This window comes from Diabrotica virgifera, chromosome 3 (assembly GCF_917563875.1).
Source record: "Diabrotica virgifera virgifera chromosome 3, PGI_DIABVI_V3a".
NCBI classification, from domain to species: domain Eukaryota; kingdom Metazoa; phylum Arthropoda; class Insecta; order Coleoptera; family Chrysomelidae; genus Diabrotica; species Diabrotica virgifera.
In genome coordinates this window covers 195669826-195688603 of record NC_065445.1, presented here as the reverse complement: position 1 = coordinate 195688603, position 18778 = coordinate 195669826, and the positions used below count along the sequence as shown (strand labels likewise).

Sequence of the window (18778 nt, the reverse complement as noted above, 5' to 3'; positions counted from 1 at the left end):
ATACTCATTTTTTCAAATTTTGAAGATTTGTAAAATTTAAAAGTTAAACTGACATTATTTATTCCAAAAATAGAATAACAAAGCTGGTAAAAAATCTCAGAGATAGTAATTTTCAATATATACGCAGTGACGTTTTGGATTCGCTTGATATTTCCGATCACCCCCACAAAAGACAAAAGTATGACACAGATCTCGAAAAACAAGTATATTTTGAAATTTTTGATACTATTATTACTTGTGCAAATAGATACTCATTTTTTCAAATTTTGAAGATTTGTAAAATTTAAAAGTTACGCCAAAGAATTTTCAAAATATCTATGAGACAAGTGTATTAAAACTATCCATCATTCTTTAATCAAATAAACTAAGGAAATTAATTAAAAGTTTTACATGCTTATTCAAATATTTTCGGAAGATGGGATAAGTTACAAAATATGTATAAGTTTATATACTGCAATTCATGGCACCAAACTGTTCCCGAAATTAATAAATTATTATCATGAATTTTCTCATTGCTACCAACTTTTGCCTTAAATGAACGGGATTTCTCTTGTCTCGAAAGTGTCAAAACGTATTGTCGAAACACCATGAAACAAAAGAGAATGTCACGCTTTTCTCAAATGTCAATAGAAAAACACTATTAAAATCTCTCCAACACATTAATAAATTTTACGATGATGTTATAACCCATTTTGCTACGTGCAAACAACATAGACTAAAGTTAATTTATAAACATGTTTACGTTCTCAATCTACGTGAAAAAACAAAAAAAAATTAAAAAAAAAACAAAAACCAAAAATCTTCTATGATGATTGAAGCCTTTTAATTAGATGGTATACCTATCTGAGGAGACAAAAACCTTGCCGACCCTGTCCCTAAAGCCACGAGCCGCCACTGAAACCGCATCTTTCAAACTATGCTTCCAGCTTTGTTATCATGTTGTAGACGATGTCGTCTTTGTCTTCTTCTAAAATAATTTGATTATCGACCACCAAAAGGCTATGGATATATTTCTCGGCAAGTTTTACTCGCTTTAGTTATATTCCAGTTTTTTAGTGTCTATATTTATGTTGCTTTGCAAGTAATAAAAACCACGAATAGTCCTGTCGCCAGTGGGGTACAACGGCCTCCTTAATTCAGATGGACTTACCCAAGTTTTTTTATGTTTTTTGACCCGTAGAACACGAATTTTTTGACCCGTATCACATAACAGCGATTTTTCGCAAAACAAAACATTTTTTTATATTTTTTGGGTCATTCTAACCAAAAAATGTTGTTACAAGTTTTTTCGTAGGATGCATAGTTCTCGAGATAAACGCGGTTGAACTTTCAAAAAATCGAAAAATTGCAATTTTTGAACCCGAATAACTTTTGATTAAAAAATAAAATAGCAATTCTGCTTACCGCATTGGAAAGTTCAAGTCAAATTCTAACGGTTTTGTTTATTTTCATTGCTAAAAATTAATTTTTTTATTGTTAAACAAAGCTATAAACACATAGTGATTGAATTATGTTTTCAATGCATTTCTCATTTGAAATCGAATGAGTAATAGGCGCGTATACATACAATTTCTACGTAGATTACGTACATTAAAACACATGCATTGGGCACGGGAAACACTATGTATTTATCGCTTCGTTTAACAAATAAAAACTTAATTTTTAGCAATGCAGATAATCAAAAGCGATAGAATTTGACTTGAACTTTCAAATGCAGTAAGCAGAATTGCTATTTTATTTTTTAATCAAAAGTTATCCGGGTTCAAAAATTGCACTTTTTCGATTTTTTGAAAGTTCAACCGCGTTTATCTCGAAAACTTGTAAGAAAGAACTTGTAAGATCATTTTTTGGTGAGAATCGCCCAAAAAATACAAAAAAATGTTTTGTTTTGCGAAAAATCGCTGTTATGTGATTCCTCAAGTTCTTTGTTTATAACAATCTTATCGACATCCGGATCGACTGTTACCCAAAAAATTCGTGTTCTACGGGCCAAAATACATAAAAAAACTTGGGTAAGTCCATCTGAATTAAGGTGGCCGTTGTACCCCTCCTGGCGACAGGACTAGAAGGCGTAACCAGAACTTAGTCTCAGTAGAAGTTTTATTTCCCTGGAAATAAAACTTCGAATTATTTTAGGAAGATGTCGCTACGGCATCCATATCGAGCTATTTTGTCGTGATTCGATGCTAGAAGGTTTGATTTGTTTTAGTTTGTTCAGAGATAACCATATTAGTATACAGTGATTAGCGCGCTAATAACCGGCAAAATAACGCCAAAAATGAAAAACACATTAAGTTGTGGGATAAAAAGAAATGAAACTAGTAGAGGTGGAAGATTTAGGGATAAAAGCCTATAAACTTACATTCTATTTATTGTTTCCCAGCTTTAGACGTATCAGAGGAGTATGTCATCTAAAACTGTCACTGTCGCCGTGGCAGTTGCCAAACTCGTCCGATACGTCTAAAGGTGGGAAACAATAAGTAGAATGTAAATTTATAGGTTTTTATCGCTAAATCTCCCACCTCCACTAGTTTCATTTCTTTTTATCTCACAACTTAATATGTTTTCCATCTTTTGCGTTATTTTTCCGGTAATTAGCGCGCTCATCACTGTATACTAATATGGTTATCTCTAATGAGAGTGTAACTAATAAGGGTGTTTATGGCGCTCTCTGAACGAACTGAATACGTCTCTTGATCAGTGGCGGCCCGTGAGGTAGTGCCATAGAGCCATGGCACTACTTTGCTAACTATGCAGAAACATATTTTTTATCTTCAAAACTTTTTAATTCCTGTTAATTTTTTGTGTGTATTTCTTTTGATCTTCATAAATTATATAAAGTATGGCAACTATGAGCCTAATACAATCCCTGCCGACAGCGGAGAGTATTCGACAGGAGAATCTCCTTCGTGCCGAAGTCAGTACTGGCACGACTAGAGAGAGAAAGATTTTACGAGCATTATATGTAAGTGACAGAGAAAGAGCTATATTGAACTATTAGTATATCTTAAAATTAGAATCTCTGTGCCAGGCACGAGGGTATGATGCCAGGTCTATTTATTTTGAATTTCTTTACGTGCTGGTTTGTCGCTTTTATTATGTATATTTTCTGTTAAAAAGTTTTTGTATTTATAATTAAACTTTTAGTGCATCATGATCGTGGGTATTTTGATAATATTTTGATTATTTCTTAAGTTTAATTGATTAGTTGACAATGAAGATTAGTATCTTAAAAAAAACTTTTTGGTGGTTTTTCGCTAGAAAAAAAAACTACAAATGTTATAAGGTGTTGTGGAGCTTTCGAGTTAGCTTTAAGAGGTCACGACCAAAAAGAAAATTCAGAAAATAGAGGCATATTTAAGGAGCTGGTCAATTTTAGCGCCGAATTAGACAACGACTTAAAGGTTCATATTATTCAAAGTACCAGATCTTTCAAAGGTCTACCTTCTCCGGACATTTAGTTGCTTCTAATTTATTTATCTCGGAGAAGTTTTCTGCTTATAAGCATCAGTTCTCCGAATCATTTCTTAATGAAACATGGAGACAATTTTAATTTTTAAACAAAACTCGGTTTAAAACTGAATTAGAAGTAGGTACTGTATTAGCGAGACGAATTAAGTACTACCTCTGGGGCTGTTTCGCTATCGGTTTTATTGTAGAGGGAAGGTTTAAAAAGCACATTTGAAGAAACTATTAAACTTTTAAGTATGTTGTAGGTCTGGATCCCGCGTATGAAAAAAAGTTGATTAATAGCAAGCTGAAAATGTGTTAGTAATTTGTTAAAGGGTGTCTAGTCGGATAAACTTTGATATATGGGAACACTGTAACAGGGGCAGTTTTAATTGTGGAACAGGTTAAAAATTTGGAAGGGTCAGACCACGAAAACGACACATGTATTTTGTCCGACAGAACAGACTTAAACTCTTCGAACAGAGATTAAACTCTCATGCAAAAAGCAGACTGCTATTTCCATAATTCGAAAAAATGTGTCGAATAAAAGTTGCTTATTTTTAAGTAAGGAATCCAAGTCTCCAATAAAAATTGGGGGATCCTATTTAAGATTTTAAATTAAATCCCCCACCCTACCTCCGTGGGGGCTCGTGTTTGGTGCCATTCGATAGATTTTTCAAAAATATTGAATAGGTACGTGTATTTTGCAGTTTTTCGATCTGATGTTAATTTTTCGCCGTTGTTGTATATAAAATTTGTAAAAAAACATGCAAAAATAAATACTGAATATAACATACTTGATTCAAATGCATGTGCGCTTAGCGTTTGACATTAAAACCCCCCTCGAAGCTAGTTCAGCTGAAATCCACGGGAGGTCGTCTTTGTGACATCGCTTAGTAATTTATTTATTTAATACATCTATTGAATTACTTTGGGCTTGTTTATTAAACTAAGCAGATAATGATGGTAGGGGAGCCCAAGTGGTGCTTTTTGCAGTTACTCGAGCGCGTCAGATTATCACATGGGGAGAAACCTTGTATGTACCTTGTAAATGTACCTATACCATATATTGGTTCTTAACACCGGGGAATTCATTAAGGGGGGACCGAAAAAAAAAATCTCTTCTTAGAAAAACTCGAAATCGTCATGTTAAGATAAGATAAGTTAAGTTCATGCAAAATAGTGTATATTTCAAAAATCTGACGATTTGAGTGGGGCGTAAGAGAATGGGCGAGTCACAAAGTGTCACAAAAAAAATAAACGTCAGATCAAAAAACTAAAAAATACGTATTCAATATTTTTCAAGAATCAATCGAATAATACTAAACACGTCACCCCACGGAGAGGGGTGGGGGGTAAATTAAAAATTTTAAATACGATATTTCGCGAAATGAACATCAGATCGTAAAACTGCAAAATACACGTATTCAATATTTTTCAAAAATCTATCGAATGGCACCAAACACGACCCCCCACGGAGGTGGGGTGGGGTCTTGTTATTATGGATAACCAACGGTGAGCCAATTATGGATAAATGGCGCTATAATCGGAAAAAACGATTGGTGGAAATGGAAAATTAAATTAAAATATGGAGAGTCCCACAGTTTATGGAAAACTTAACTTAACTTTTTTTGGTTTTAGTACCCACTATTCACAATCCAATAGTTTCGAGTAACCCCATAACGCTCGAGTAACTGCAAATTTAGCATACTTTCCTCCCCTACTATGAGGTTTTATTGATGAAAAACATGGCTAGTTGTTAAAGCTTGTAACTTTTTCATTTTTCAACGTAAGCAAATAAGTCAAAAAAGAAAATGTTAAGAAAGCCTAAGGCTATAATTGAGTTTTAATTTCAATATTTTATGTAGGCTAGAATATTCCACAGGGTGTTCCGAACTTTAAGAAAAAAACAGAGTATGATTGTTACACCCGGTATAAAATGAGATTTACCTGTCTAGCAACAATATTATTACACCGATATTCTTAAATAATATGGCTATAACATACTAAAAAAATCACTAAAATCGGAAAACAGGTTTAGGAAATTCGAGACATCAAACATGTCCCATTTTTAAGGTGTTCGGCTGATTTTGCCGGTGCGTGTATATAATATTTACGTTTTTGGCAAAATTGTTTTTTTGCTCTTTTTTTTGTTTTGTTTAATAAATTTGCCTTCTGCAATCTTTAATGTTCTTAATGTTCTCTTTTCACTTGATATCCTGTGGTCAATCTCCTCTGGTAAAATTTATTTTTTTTCCTTTTACTTGTTTTTCTATCTTTGCTCTCCAGCAATAAAATTTTGCTTTTATAATTTATCTGGTCCTTATCTTTCTACTGTCCAATTACTTCTTCTGCTGATATGTGTATTTGGGTTTTCATGTTTTCATATCATTATTTATTTGTTATTCCTTGTGTACCTTTCTTTTTTGATGCTAGTCTAAATTTACAAAAAAAGAGATCGAGTCGGTGTTTAGTTTATCTGTATCCTTCTTGATTTTATGTTTTTATCCCCATTAGATTATTTTTTTATTAGACTGTGGTCATCGTTGCGTTATTTCTTATGTAATATGAGGTGTTCTCCACAAATGGTGGTCTGATCCACAGGTGGCTCCGCTATAATATATTCTCGTGTCCTCGGCTTAAACACTATATTTATATCATTCACATCAGTATTCCATTTATACGAATTATGTAAATCAAAATGTTTAAATCAAACCGATATCGTCAACGTAAAAATTAGCAAGTGTTTAATATCCCGAAGAACGTTTTTCATCACTTTTTAATAACATCTATCGTATTTTGAAAACTTAAATATTTCCGAAACTGATATGAAAGTGAAAGGACAAGAGTTCGTGCCCAAGGACTATACAGAAGGAGACAATTACAAGCTCTGGAGTTATCGAGGCAGTATAAGATTAATCGCCTAAATTAGTGTCTTCAACACCAAAATTGGAACTTTGGAACTTGGCAAAATGTTCTATTTTCAGACGAAACCAGGCATTGCATTGTGTAAAATCATGTGACCGATGAATTCGTGTAGGGGAGCAAGGGGCTAGTTGTAACAATTTTCATAAAATCAAATATAGCTTGATAGCTATTTTCCCAATTATCACTAATTAAACACTAAACGTTAGTTTAACTCTTTCTGAATAAAATTGAACTGAAGAAAAGTTAAAAAGACTGGTATTTTTTAATCAACTAGCATTCTACCAAAAAAAGTGCACTGGTTTAGTACAGCCCACTCGTAGACTCCTAATATTTTTTGTTTTTTTCTATATCGGTATAAAGATACATGACATAGTCCGTGCTGTTTTACTTGCTTGCTTTATGCTACATTGATTATGCTTGCTTTATGCTACTTTGAGTTGCCCTTTCTGATTTTCTTTTATGTTGTCTCATTCTGGACTATTACTAAACTAAATAATACGTTTTTATATTGTAGATTGTAGATCATAAATTTAGTAAGATTCAGCGCAATTTGTAACATGTTACAACAAGCCCCAACGTTTTGTTACAACATGCCCCGTAGCACACTTTTGTATATTTATTAAAATAACTGTGCTAATCGTAAAATCGTTAAGCAACATCAAATTATAACTAAATTTAGAAAAGAAATGAACACCGAAAGTTTCATTTCCGTTTAAAACAATAGCGATAACCAAAATTTTATGAGAGTCAAATTTTAAATTACCCCATCCAAATGAAGCACGTGCACAAAACTACTATTTGCAACTATCGAAGGATGGCTGGCTAGACGTTGTCATTTGCAGGGCCATAAGAGAATAAGATGGAGTCAGCTAAATTAGTTAAAAACGGTCAAATAACCTATGAAAAAGCCGTTTTACTACTCACCCCTGTTACAACAAGCCCCTTGTTCCCCTACTTACTTTAAAAACGAGAAAGACATACAAGAACGGAAACTGTCAAATCTGCTGATAGATATCTGCTGGAATTAGATGAAAGAAGTATAGAGTTCTGCTATCGACTGAACAAGAAAGAAACCCACAAAAGTAGACCAGTTTTGGTGAAATTTTCCTCAAATTATTAAAAAAATGTTGTTTACAAAAATAAAAGGTCACTGAAGTCTACAAATATAATAATTCGAGAGGATTTAACGAGAGAGCAGCTAAATATTGTAACGGAGGCAGTGAAAAAAATTAATGGTTCAGGTGTGGTTTGGACAAATTATGGTCAAGTTTACGTCAAACTGAATGGTCAACAAAATGGTAGAAGAATCAGCTCACTGGAGGATGTCGCTAAACTACTTACTTAGTATATAATGTATTATTATTATTCTCTATTTAATGGCTTTTGAAATTAACAGATAGAATCATGATGTTTGTTATTTTTATCTTTTACGAGCATAACAATGTTAAGGATTATATTTGCAGCATTTGACCAATTGAGTTGTTCCCGTTACTAGATTTTTATCTAGGTGGAACAAAAACTACAAGAACTACAATTTTTTGTTTAAGTTAGATATCGTTTGTTTTGGTATTGTTTTAATTTCGAACTCGAGCATTTAAATTGTTTAAAATAAAACAAAATGTTTAAAGTAGGTTGCTGTAATGCAAGATCATTAGTACCTTCATTGCAAAATATTAAACAAATAGTTTCGGATAATTCTTTAGATATTCTTTTAATATGTGAAACATGGTTGAAATATAGTATTGTTGATGACCAATTAAATTTTAATAATTATAAATTATACCGGGCGGATAGAAATTGCAGAGGTAAAGGAATATGTATATATGTTGGAGATGGATTGCGTTGTGAACCACTTATAAGTAGGCAGGATTATATCTGGGAACAGTTATGGATTAAAATTACGGTTCATAAAAAAACATTTGGAATAGGTGTAATATATAGACCTCATGAAAAAAATTTAAATTCTTTTCTGGATGAGTTTGAAAATAGTCTAATTGATATTGGACCAACTGTAGATGAAATAATTTGTATGGTTGATTTTAATTTAGACTTGTTTGACTATGACAATAGTAGTGTTAAGAATTTTTATTCAATTTTAGAATCACTGAATTATTGTCAATTGATAGACGTTCCTACTAGAGTCACTGCTACATCTGCAATACTTCTAGATTATGTAATAGTACAAAAAGGAGCTGCAGTGGAGGGGGGTGTCATACATCATAACATCTCAGATCACTCTATTGTTTATTGTAAGGTAAATGTAGGTGGTACATCGCAACAATCTAAAATGTGTACATATAGAAGCTTTAAAAATTTTAATCAAGAATCCTTTCAGGCTGATTTGTTTAATACTTCATTTTTCAGAATATATGACCAGGAAAATATTGATGCAAAAATATCGTACTTAGTTAATTGCTTAAATAATTTATTTGATAGACATATTCCCATAGTTACCTCTAGAGTCACTAAAGCCAGAGCACCATGGATGACATATGTCATCAAAATTATGATGAACGAGAGGGACAAAGCTTTAAGCAAATTTAAAAGGACTAGATTACAGAGACATTTAGATTTTTATAGACAAATGCGTAACTTTACTAATCGGGCTATTGAGAGAGAAAAAAAGGCATACTTTATACATCAATTCAATAGTAATTCATCAAAAGAAATGTGGAAGACACTAAAGTTGAATAAATTTCTTCCCGATAAAAATAAAAATATTCCAGAGGATTTAAAAAAGCCTAACGATCTAAATAATTTTTTTATAAAATCTGTTCCTAATAAAAAACCACCCCAACATCTTTTAAATTTTTATAATAATAATAGATTACTCAATGAAAACTTTAAATTTAAGGAAATTAATGACTTGTTTGTTTTTAAGACCATATCAGATATAAAAACGAATGCGAGAGGGTGTGATGGTATAAATATTAAATTAATTAAACTTTGTTGTCCTCATATCGTACCTTACATTACACATATTATAAATTATTGTTTAACAGAGAATGTCTGTCCGGCGATGTGGAAGAGGGCAGTTGTGAGGGTATTGCCGAAGAAACAAAATCCAAAAGAAATGAAAGACTTGCGAGGTATCAGTATTTTACCTACTTTATCCAAAGTATTGGAAAGAGCTATGGAAATTCAAATAAAGGAATATATACAAAAATTTTCTCTTTTACCTGATGTTCAATCTGGATTTCGCAAAGGCTTTAGTTGCACAACTGCACTTTTGCATATTGTCGATGACATACTTACGGCTATAGATGACAGAAAATGTACTATATTGATTTTATTAGATTTTAGCAGAGCTTTTGACACTATTAACCATGAATTAATGATAAGCATTTTAAAGTATTTAGGATTTTCCTATGATGCGTTGTTACTTATAATAAGCTATTTGGAAGGGCGACAACAGCATGTTAATATAGAAGGTCAAAATTCAAACTCTTTGAATATTAATTCAGGAGTTCCACAAGGCTCAATATTGGGTCCTTTATTATTTTCTCTATATACTTCTAATCTTCTCTCTAAGCTTCAGTCATGCCAAGCTCATTTATATGCTGATGACACTCAGCTCTACTACAGTTTCCCAATCGAAAATTTAAAAAACGCTAATGATCTGATTAATGCCGATTTAAAAAGATTTGTAGAAGCTGCTTTAAACCATTGCCTATGCATCAATTCCAGTAAATCAAACATATTAATATTTGGGCCAAAAAATCAAAGGGAATTAGTTTTACCATCAATCCAAATCCAAATTCAGGATTCAATTCTTGATGTTGTTGATGTGGCAAAGAATTTGGGTGTATTAATGGATTCAGAGTTAAGATTCGAAAAACATATAAATAAATTGATACAGCGTGCCTACGCTTCAATTAAGATTATATACGGTAATCGACATTTTCTACCATTTAATGTTAAGAAAGTTTTGTGTGAATCTCTTGTACTTTCAAATTTTAATTATGCTGACGCTCTTTACGGTCCTAATTTAGCCACTCACTACAAGAATAAAATTCAAAAAGTTCAAAATTCCTGTCTAAGACTCATATTTGGCATTCGCAGTTGACAAAGAGTTTCACATAAAATTAAGGAAATTGAGTGGCTGAATATGGAAAATAGAAGGGTACATCATACAGTCTGTCTTTATCATAAAATAATTCTAACAAAAAAACCGTCTTATCTTCATCGTAAAATCACGTATCGAACGGACATACACAACTTAAATATTAGATATAAAGGTTTGCTGGCAATACCGAAATTTAAAACAGAGATATTTAGAAGGTCTTTTAGGTATCAGGTATGTCATTTGTATAATTCATTACCATCAACAATAAAAGTATTAAACATTGGGCAGTTTAAATCCAAATCTAGAGACTATTTGTTTATTTCTCAATCATAATTTTGGTTCTGGACGAACATAATGCTCGAGCTCGAATAAATTGGTAAATGAAACGAAATTATTGTTGTTTTTATAATGGCACTATATAGATAAGTTTTTTTTTCTTTTTCGGGTTAAGTGGAAGAACATTTTCTGTAAATGGCGACATTTCAGAAAATGAACTTCGCCCTTTATTTCTGAAAATAATATATTATGTTTTATATAAAAATGTACATTTCTATATTGAAGAAATAATAAAGACGATATTATTATTATTATTATTATATAAAGGGGGAAGGGTCACATTCTGGGAAGGCATTATGATTGGAAAAAAGCTCCTTTACTTCTTATCCCACAAACTTAACAGCTCGCAGATATGTTGATTTGCTTCTAGAACCTGTAATTAGGCTCTAGAGAGGTGCAAAAGAAGAAAATGGATTTGTCATGCGTGATAATGCTCCTCTATAGGTATACCAGCAGAGTTACCACAGACTTCCTTGAAGCAGAAGGTATCAGTTCTGGAGTGGACTGCTTGCTCCCCGAGCGTAATCCTATAGAGTATTTGTGGGATATGCTTAAAAGAAAAATTAGAGCTCGCCGGAATAATCCACAAAACACCACACAAAATACCTACTAACAATTTGATTAGGGGCATATCCATGCAAATTTAAGCTTGCATAAGGACTAGGGGTACTAATTTAAACATTATTTCTTTTATCCTATCTCTATATGAAAATCTCTCTATATGAAAAAACCGCGGAGTGCTACCATTTAAAGGGGTGCGTTTTTGAGAAATGGGTGAATTAGTCCCTGGGCACAGGTTACATTAGGGTGAGTTCTATGCACTTTTGGTACAAACACGTCTACATAAAAATTGTTCCTGGTTAAATTTCTTATCTAAATATAACTTTTTAAAGTCAAAGATACTTTTTTTTACAAAAATATATTCAAAAGAAAAAGCACAAAGAAACCCAAAAGAAAGAAATTTTGTTTTTTGTCCCATAACTTTTGTACATACTTTCTCTTTAAAATGATGTTTGGTAGAGGTCATTAGGATTTACAGTTTTCGAAATATGAATTTTAAAATTTCGCCACTCACAGCAATTTTGGGCAATTTTCCTTGTTATTTCGCAAATATTGTTCTGTAGCTTTTTTCTACGTAACTTTAGGTATATGCAATTGTACATGTAAGAGGAATAGAAATCAATTACCTTTAAAATGGTTTACTTTATAATGTTGTACGACTTCTTTTAAAGGGGTTATCTTTTTCAAGACTTTTAACGAGTTTTTATATTTTTACGATTATTTTTAAATTTCCCATTATAACTTTTTTTCTATATGGTATATATTATATAATAAAAAAGAAAGCTTATTCTGTTTACTTTAAAATGGTGTATTATAAAAAATTCTATGGTTATTTTTGAATAAAATATGCTTTTTCAAATTGTAATAAGTACTTGCAACGATTTTTGATTTTAGGATTATTTTTTAAATTCCTCATTATAACTTTATTATGTGATTGTGTGTTATGATTGAATCTAATTTTTTATAGGTAATACTTTTGATCCACTTGACTCGGCCGGGCAAACTTGAAAATACGGATTAATTCCAATATTTACTGTCAAAACTCCTGCACCTCATGCTTGAAAAAATAGCATGTAAATGTACCAAAGGATGTACAAAAAACTGCGGTTGTAGGAAGATAGGAATTAGTTGTTCAATGTTCTGCAAAGGGTGCATTGCATGGGTACTAAGAATGGGAACTCTAAGATAACTGAGGTGTCAGAGGAAGATATTGAAGCTAATGTTAACGAAGAGATGGACTTTGATTTTGAAAATTTTTTAAATGTCAACGTTTAAATAATTTTAACTAAAGTGATGTTTTTTAAGACTAATGTTTTTGTAAGTTTTGTAAAAGAAATAATTTTAAATAATACAGGTAAAAAAATATCAAAGGATCACTCGGTTTCCATTATGTATTTAAATATAGATGATAAACCATTTTAAAGAACAGAAAGTAAGCCCTCTTTGTTGCGAAATATATAGATAGTATATTCATGTACAAGAAAAAAAAGTTATAATGAGTAATTTCAAAAAATAATCGTAAAAAATGTAAAAAATAATATTTTTTTTAAATTAAGTATTATATAATATATAATATATTATATAATAATTTTGTTTTATTTTTATATTATATTATAAAAAAATCGTTAAAAGTATAAAATCTTGAAAAACCACAATCTCTTTAAAAAAAGTCAAACAACGTTATACAGTAGACCATTTTAAAGGCAATTGATTTCTATTCCTCTTACATGTATCATTGCATATACCTAAAGTTACGTAGAAAAAAGTTACAGAACAATATTTGCGAAATAACAAGGAAAATTGCCCAAAATTGCTGTGAGTGGCGAACTTTGAAAAATCATATTTCGAAAACTGTAAATCCTAATGACCTATAACAAACATCATTTTAAAGAGAAAATATGCAAGTTTTTTTTTGTGTAAAGCAATGTCTATACCTATATCCCCGTGGACAAAAGTTATGGGACAAAAAACAAAATTTCTTTCTTTTGGGTTTCTTTGTGCTTCTTCTTTTGAATATATTTTTGTAAAAAAAAGTATCTTTGACTTTAAAAAGTTATATTTAGATAGGAAATTTAACCAGGAACAATTTTTATGTAGACGTATTTGTACCAAAAGTGCATAGAACTCACCCTAATGTAACCTGTGCCCAGGGACTAATTCACCCATTTCTCAAAAACGCACCCCTTTAAATGGTAGCACTCCGCGGTTTTTCCATATATAGATGTCCATTGTCCATATCAAATAATAAAACCCCGTTAACGTTGTAGTTCCTTTTAGCTATCTTATTTTTAATATCAATAGCCTATTTGCAGTTGTGGCCGTATTGAATTATACCGGTTGTATTGTGGCAGTGTATATTATCGCCACATCTCTCTTGATTTTTGCAATTGTGGCCGTATTGAACGTATTGAATTACATCGGGTGTATTGTGGCAGTGTATATTATCGCCACATCTCAAAGTTATGGCCGTATTGCATTTTCAAAACCTCCAAAAACCCTACAGTGAAATACCGAAGTAACTTACTTTATACTTATCCAAAACAATATTTTGGTTCAGGCTGTATTGCATTAGATGGGCCATTATATAGGCAATATTTTCCAGCCTTAACCCAAAATTCGAATTTTTTGCAGTTGTGGCACAATTGAACTAGGTGTGCGATATGGTTGGAGTTCATGTAGAATTGTTTTACTCTGTTGCTATAAGTTTTTCCAGGAATCATTTACTGACTTTTTGAAAACAAGTTTGAGATCGCTAGCTAGTTGATTGTGGTTATTCCAATATTGTGGTTGGTAGCTTCTTTGGCAAAATGATCTGCTGTTTCATTACCAGTAATTCCAGTATGAGAAGGTGGCCATATTAGAGACTGTTACATCTTGAGCAGAGAGATTTTGGTAGATGTCATGAATGTTTTGAACCAATGGGTGGTCAGTAAAAATGGTATTGATTGAATGGATAGATGAAAGGGAATCCGTACAAATGGCAATATGTCTGTTTTGATGGGAGATGCATTTAAAAGTCAACAGAATACTATATAGTTCACCTGTGTAAACGCTACGTTTTGAGGGTAACCTAGAAGATCTTACAATTTCATGTTTAGTGGTGACAGTACAGCCAACACCAGTGGTAGTTTTAGAAGCATCGGTAAACACAGAATTAAATCATATGATTTTTTTTGTTTCATTTCTAAAAATGCTTTCTTTACCAGACTGTTGGGTGATTAATGTTTGTTAAAGATAATGAGGGAGATGTCAATTGAAGGAAGATGTTTAGTTCAGGGGGGAAGTGAAGGTAGACGAAAGGAACTAGTCCGCCGGAGGTCTATATTTTTAAGTAGTGGAGTAATTAATTGAGGTATAGTTTTTATGATAACATGTTGAACATTGTTAGTGAAAGAAGAGGGAATTGTGGTAATTACAGAATGGACGGGATTAAAGGGATTTGCGGATGTTGATGCAGTATATGAAAATAGAAGAGATTGCCGTCTTAAGGTGAGAGGAGGTTCATTGGATTCACGGTATATGCTCTCGATAGGACTGGAGCGAAAGACACCAAGACCTACACGGAGTGCGCTATTATGAACAGAGTTTAATAAATCTATGTCAGAATTAGAGGCTGAGCAGTAGGTAAAGTTGCCGTAGTCGAGCTTAGATCGGATGAGAGCTCTGTAGACTCTTAATAAAGTAATTTCATCGGCACCCCAATGAAGATGACTAAGGGTTTTTAGAACGTTGAATTTTTTAAAGCAATTGGTTTTAAGTTTATAGATGTGATTTTTGCAATTTGACCTGTAGTCAAATATTATACCTAGAATTTTACACTCATTAAAAACATATAGTGGGGAATCGTTGAATAAAATTTGGGGCACGGGAGTGGATGTCCTTCGGGAAAATTTTATTAATTTAGTTTTACTTTGAAAGAGTGATAATCCTAGTTTATTAGATCTATCTTGAAGAAGATTCACAGCACCTTGTAAAAGTTTATATGTGATAGTAACAGATTTACCATGACAGTAAATGATTAGGTCATTAGCGTATTGAAGATATTTTATGGGAGCCGGAAATGACCTGCATAGCTCATTGACTGCAAGAGTGAATAGAGTTGAACTTAATACAGATCCTCGCTTTGGCGGTACATATACTAAAATTGGAACGATACAGAGAAAATTAGCATGGCCCCTGCGCAAAGTTAAAATAAATATTGTTTGACTTCGTTTGTTGGTTTTTTGAAATCCGCTTGAAATATTAAGAAATATCAGATGATTCCATATAAGTTTAGTTGTGTAGGTATATTATTATCTTATATTATAGACTGTGTCTTATGCTTACTTTAATTACTTTTTTAATGATATTGTAAAATTGGCAATTAAATATTAAAACGTCGTAGATTTTTACGCTAAAATAATGAAAACAAAACGTAAATAATACAAATATATCATAAAAGCATCGTGTAAAATAAATCTGATATCATTCTACATAATAAACATAGGTGACAAGTCAATTAGACGTTCAACACTGCCCACTACTTTTACTTGCCGAAGTCAAAAACCCACAGTATTATAAAAAAGGATAATTAACTAATTATAGAACCTGTTGACACCAGCAAAGTACGTCAGTTATTAAAGAGTTCTTATATACTAAATATACCTGATTGACAAACAAAGCAAACATTGTTTGAAATGAGTTCTAAGAAAATTACTTAAAAAATACAAAATGTTATCACTCCATATTAATACGTTTTTAAGGAATAGATAATAAATAATGCAATAGTGAACAAAGTTTAAAATAAAGAATACATTAAGGTCTATCGGATCTAAGCCTGAACCCAGCAATAAACAAGAACATAAAATTAAATAAAAAAATATGCGAATGAAGTAAAAGAAAGACGTACTCACAATCATTTAATTACAATGACGACCGGTTTCGATTTTTACAACGTTCAGATCATCTTCAGGTCAGCGTTACAAGTGATTAAATGATGCCGTTGCAAGGGATGATTTGTAAAGTCATCATCAGTAATATGATTTCAAGTCCAAATTATGCTAGCAGGATAATAAGGACAATAAGGACTGGGTGGGCGGACATGCTGCGTAGGTTAACACATAATATCTACACTGCTACTGCTATCCACGGAAAACAATAGTAAAGAAAATAGAAGACGTGGGGCTCCAGGGCTGAAGAGCTGTTATATATAGAATTTTGTTGACGGTAGCTCGGAAAAGAGATGCATAGGATCTATTAAACCATTCCCTCGGGTTTCTAAGCCATGACCATGACCACCCGTAGATCCTGTCACTCATGGACGATCTCATTTAGATCAGTTATCACTGAGTGAACGGAGCAACCGGAGATTAAGTCTAGTTCTACATCGGCATTGATAATGTCTGTCGCCGTTGCAGACGAAATGCAAGGAAGAAATAATTCTAGACCATGGCCTTTAAACTCTAACTAGAATGTATCACAAAAAACCTGCCGCGAAACCTTTAGTTAGGCAACGTAACGCGCCGCTACAACCTGGAATTAAGTGCCATAGCGCGCATGTATCGGTAAAATCACATCAGCTCAGTCAGTGGATTTAAATATTTCATAGAAGAAGAATCTAAAAGTTATTATTATTAGTTTGTTGTGCGAGCAAAAAGACAACAAAATCAAGTTCCAAAAGGAAGGCATAATAAATGAATGCATGGAAATTGTAAAAAGCGAAACAAGGAAAATGAATTTGTTACTTTATTTTCTGATTAAATCGATAATCAAGACAAATTTTATCAATACTTTGAAATGCGTTTTATCAACATATGCACTTTAAATAGTATTGGGACCGTGCAAGTTCGGCAAAGCGACACCTATTTCTACGCTTTGCAACTTTATTCGCACTTTTAATTATATTGGCCAATTATATTAGTCCTGGTTACTGGATAATTGTCAAGGCCATAGTCCAAAAAATAATAAGAAGAAAAATAAGATTCAGGTTATGTTATTAAAACGTAAACAATTGTATGTAGTAAATAAAATTAGTTATTAAAATGCAGTACTGCAAGCAAAATACAATTAATTAAATTTAACTTTATATAATAATTGCATATCGTATCAATATTGTGGAACAACATATAATTTTTCTTCTTCAACGACAGTAGATATGAAATGTACGTCAATTTGACAGTTTCAATTGACAATATGAATTATTTAAGAAAGTTGCAATATTTCTCCGCTATTCGCGCACGATCTATTCTCAATTCCCTTCCAAGTACTTGCACACCGCGATTATGCAACGAGCATTTAATAATGGTCATTATGAAGCGAGTATGAGGGTTACGAAACGAGCCGTATGCGGCGAGTTTCGTTAGAGTACGAGCTTCATAATGATAATTAAATGCAAATTGTATACACTATTTTTTCTATGATCATTCACAACAAAAAAGATATTCAAATTTATTAATTTTGTAACACAAATAAATTCAGTAGTTTGTCAGTTTGACGGTTTGTTTACATATTGAGAACTGTCAAAGCGTATGTATTTGACTCGCTATTTAGACGGAGAGCTAGAGCCGAAAAATCATCGTAATAAGTAATATGGAGTTTTTCCTGTGAAATGTGTCCATTGTACAGGGTGTTTCATTAATAATTGTCCATATAGTAACTGGAGAAACCTTAGCACAAAATACGAAGATTTAACGTAAAACACTTAAATAAAATGTGGTTCCTTACTGAGTTACAGGGTGTTTTATCTAAAAATTTAAAAATTATTTTTGCTCAGCATTTTCAAACTATTCGACGTATCCTTTTCATACTTGGCAGGTAGTATAAATACTGTGCAAGCTACTAAATTATATTAAAGAAACGTTTCTGGCTATTACCAGAGGCGTACGACGGGGGAAAGTGAATGGTTGACCCTTTCCAAATTCTACGCCACTGGCGAAATTGCTATTTTAGTTCAATTTTTGGATTCTCCAATACTTTCTATGAAAATAATATACTCTTCATTCGTAACGATAAAGGCGTTAGTTTTTGAGATCTTTGAAGTTAAAAATGAAACGACACGGTTATTTTGATTAATGTATTGTGTCGCTTCATTTTTAATTTCAAATATCTCGAAAACTAATCATTTTATCGTTACGAATAAAGAGTATATTATTTACATAAAAAGTATTGCAAAATCAAAAAATTACACTAAAATGGCAATTTCGTCAGTGGCGTAGAATTTGGGAAGGGTCAACCAGCCGCTATCCCCTGTCGTACGCCTCTGGTTGTAGCTAGAAACGTTTATTTATCTTAATTTAGTAGGGTGCATAGTACCTACACATTCTGTCAAGTATGATAAGGATACGCCAAATAGTTTTAAAGTACTGGGTACAAATAATTTTTAAATTTTAATCATATGAATCGTATCATAAATTAATCAAAATAACTGTGCCGTTTCATATTTAACTTCAAATATCTCGA

At 32.2% G+C, this 18778-nt stretch overlaps 1 protein-coding gene and 1 non-coding gene across 2 annotated transcripts in view; both read left to right on the top strand.

Moving 5' to 3' along the window:
- LOC126882276 (uncharacterized) overlaps nt 1–18778 on the top strand; it is a 228426-nt gene that overhangs the window by 2429 nt on the left and 207219 nt on the right. The gene's annotated exons all lie outside the window — the stretch shown is intronic.
- Nucleotides 15455–15565, top strand: LOC126882837 (U6 spliceosomal RNA). The gene has a single exon (XR_007697413.1). It is a non-coding gene; the product is annotated as a U6 spliceosomal RNA (small nuclear RNA).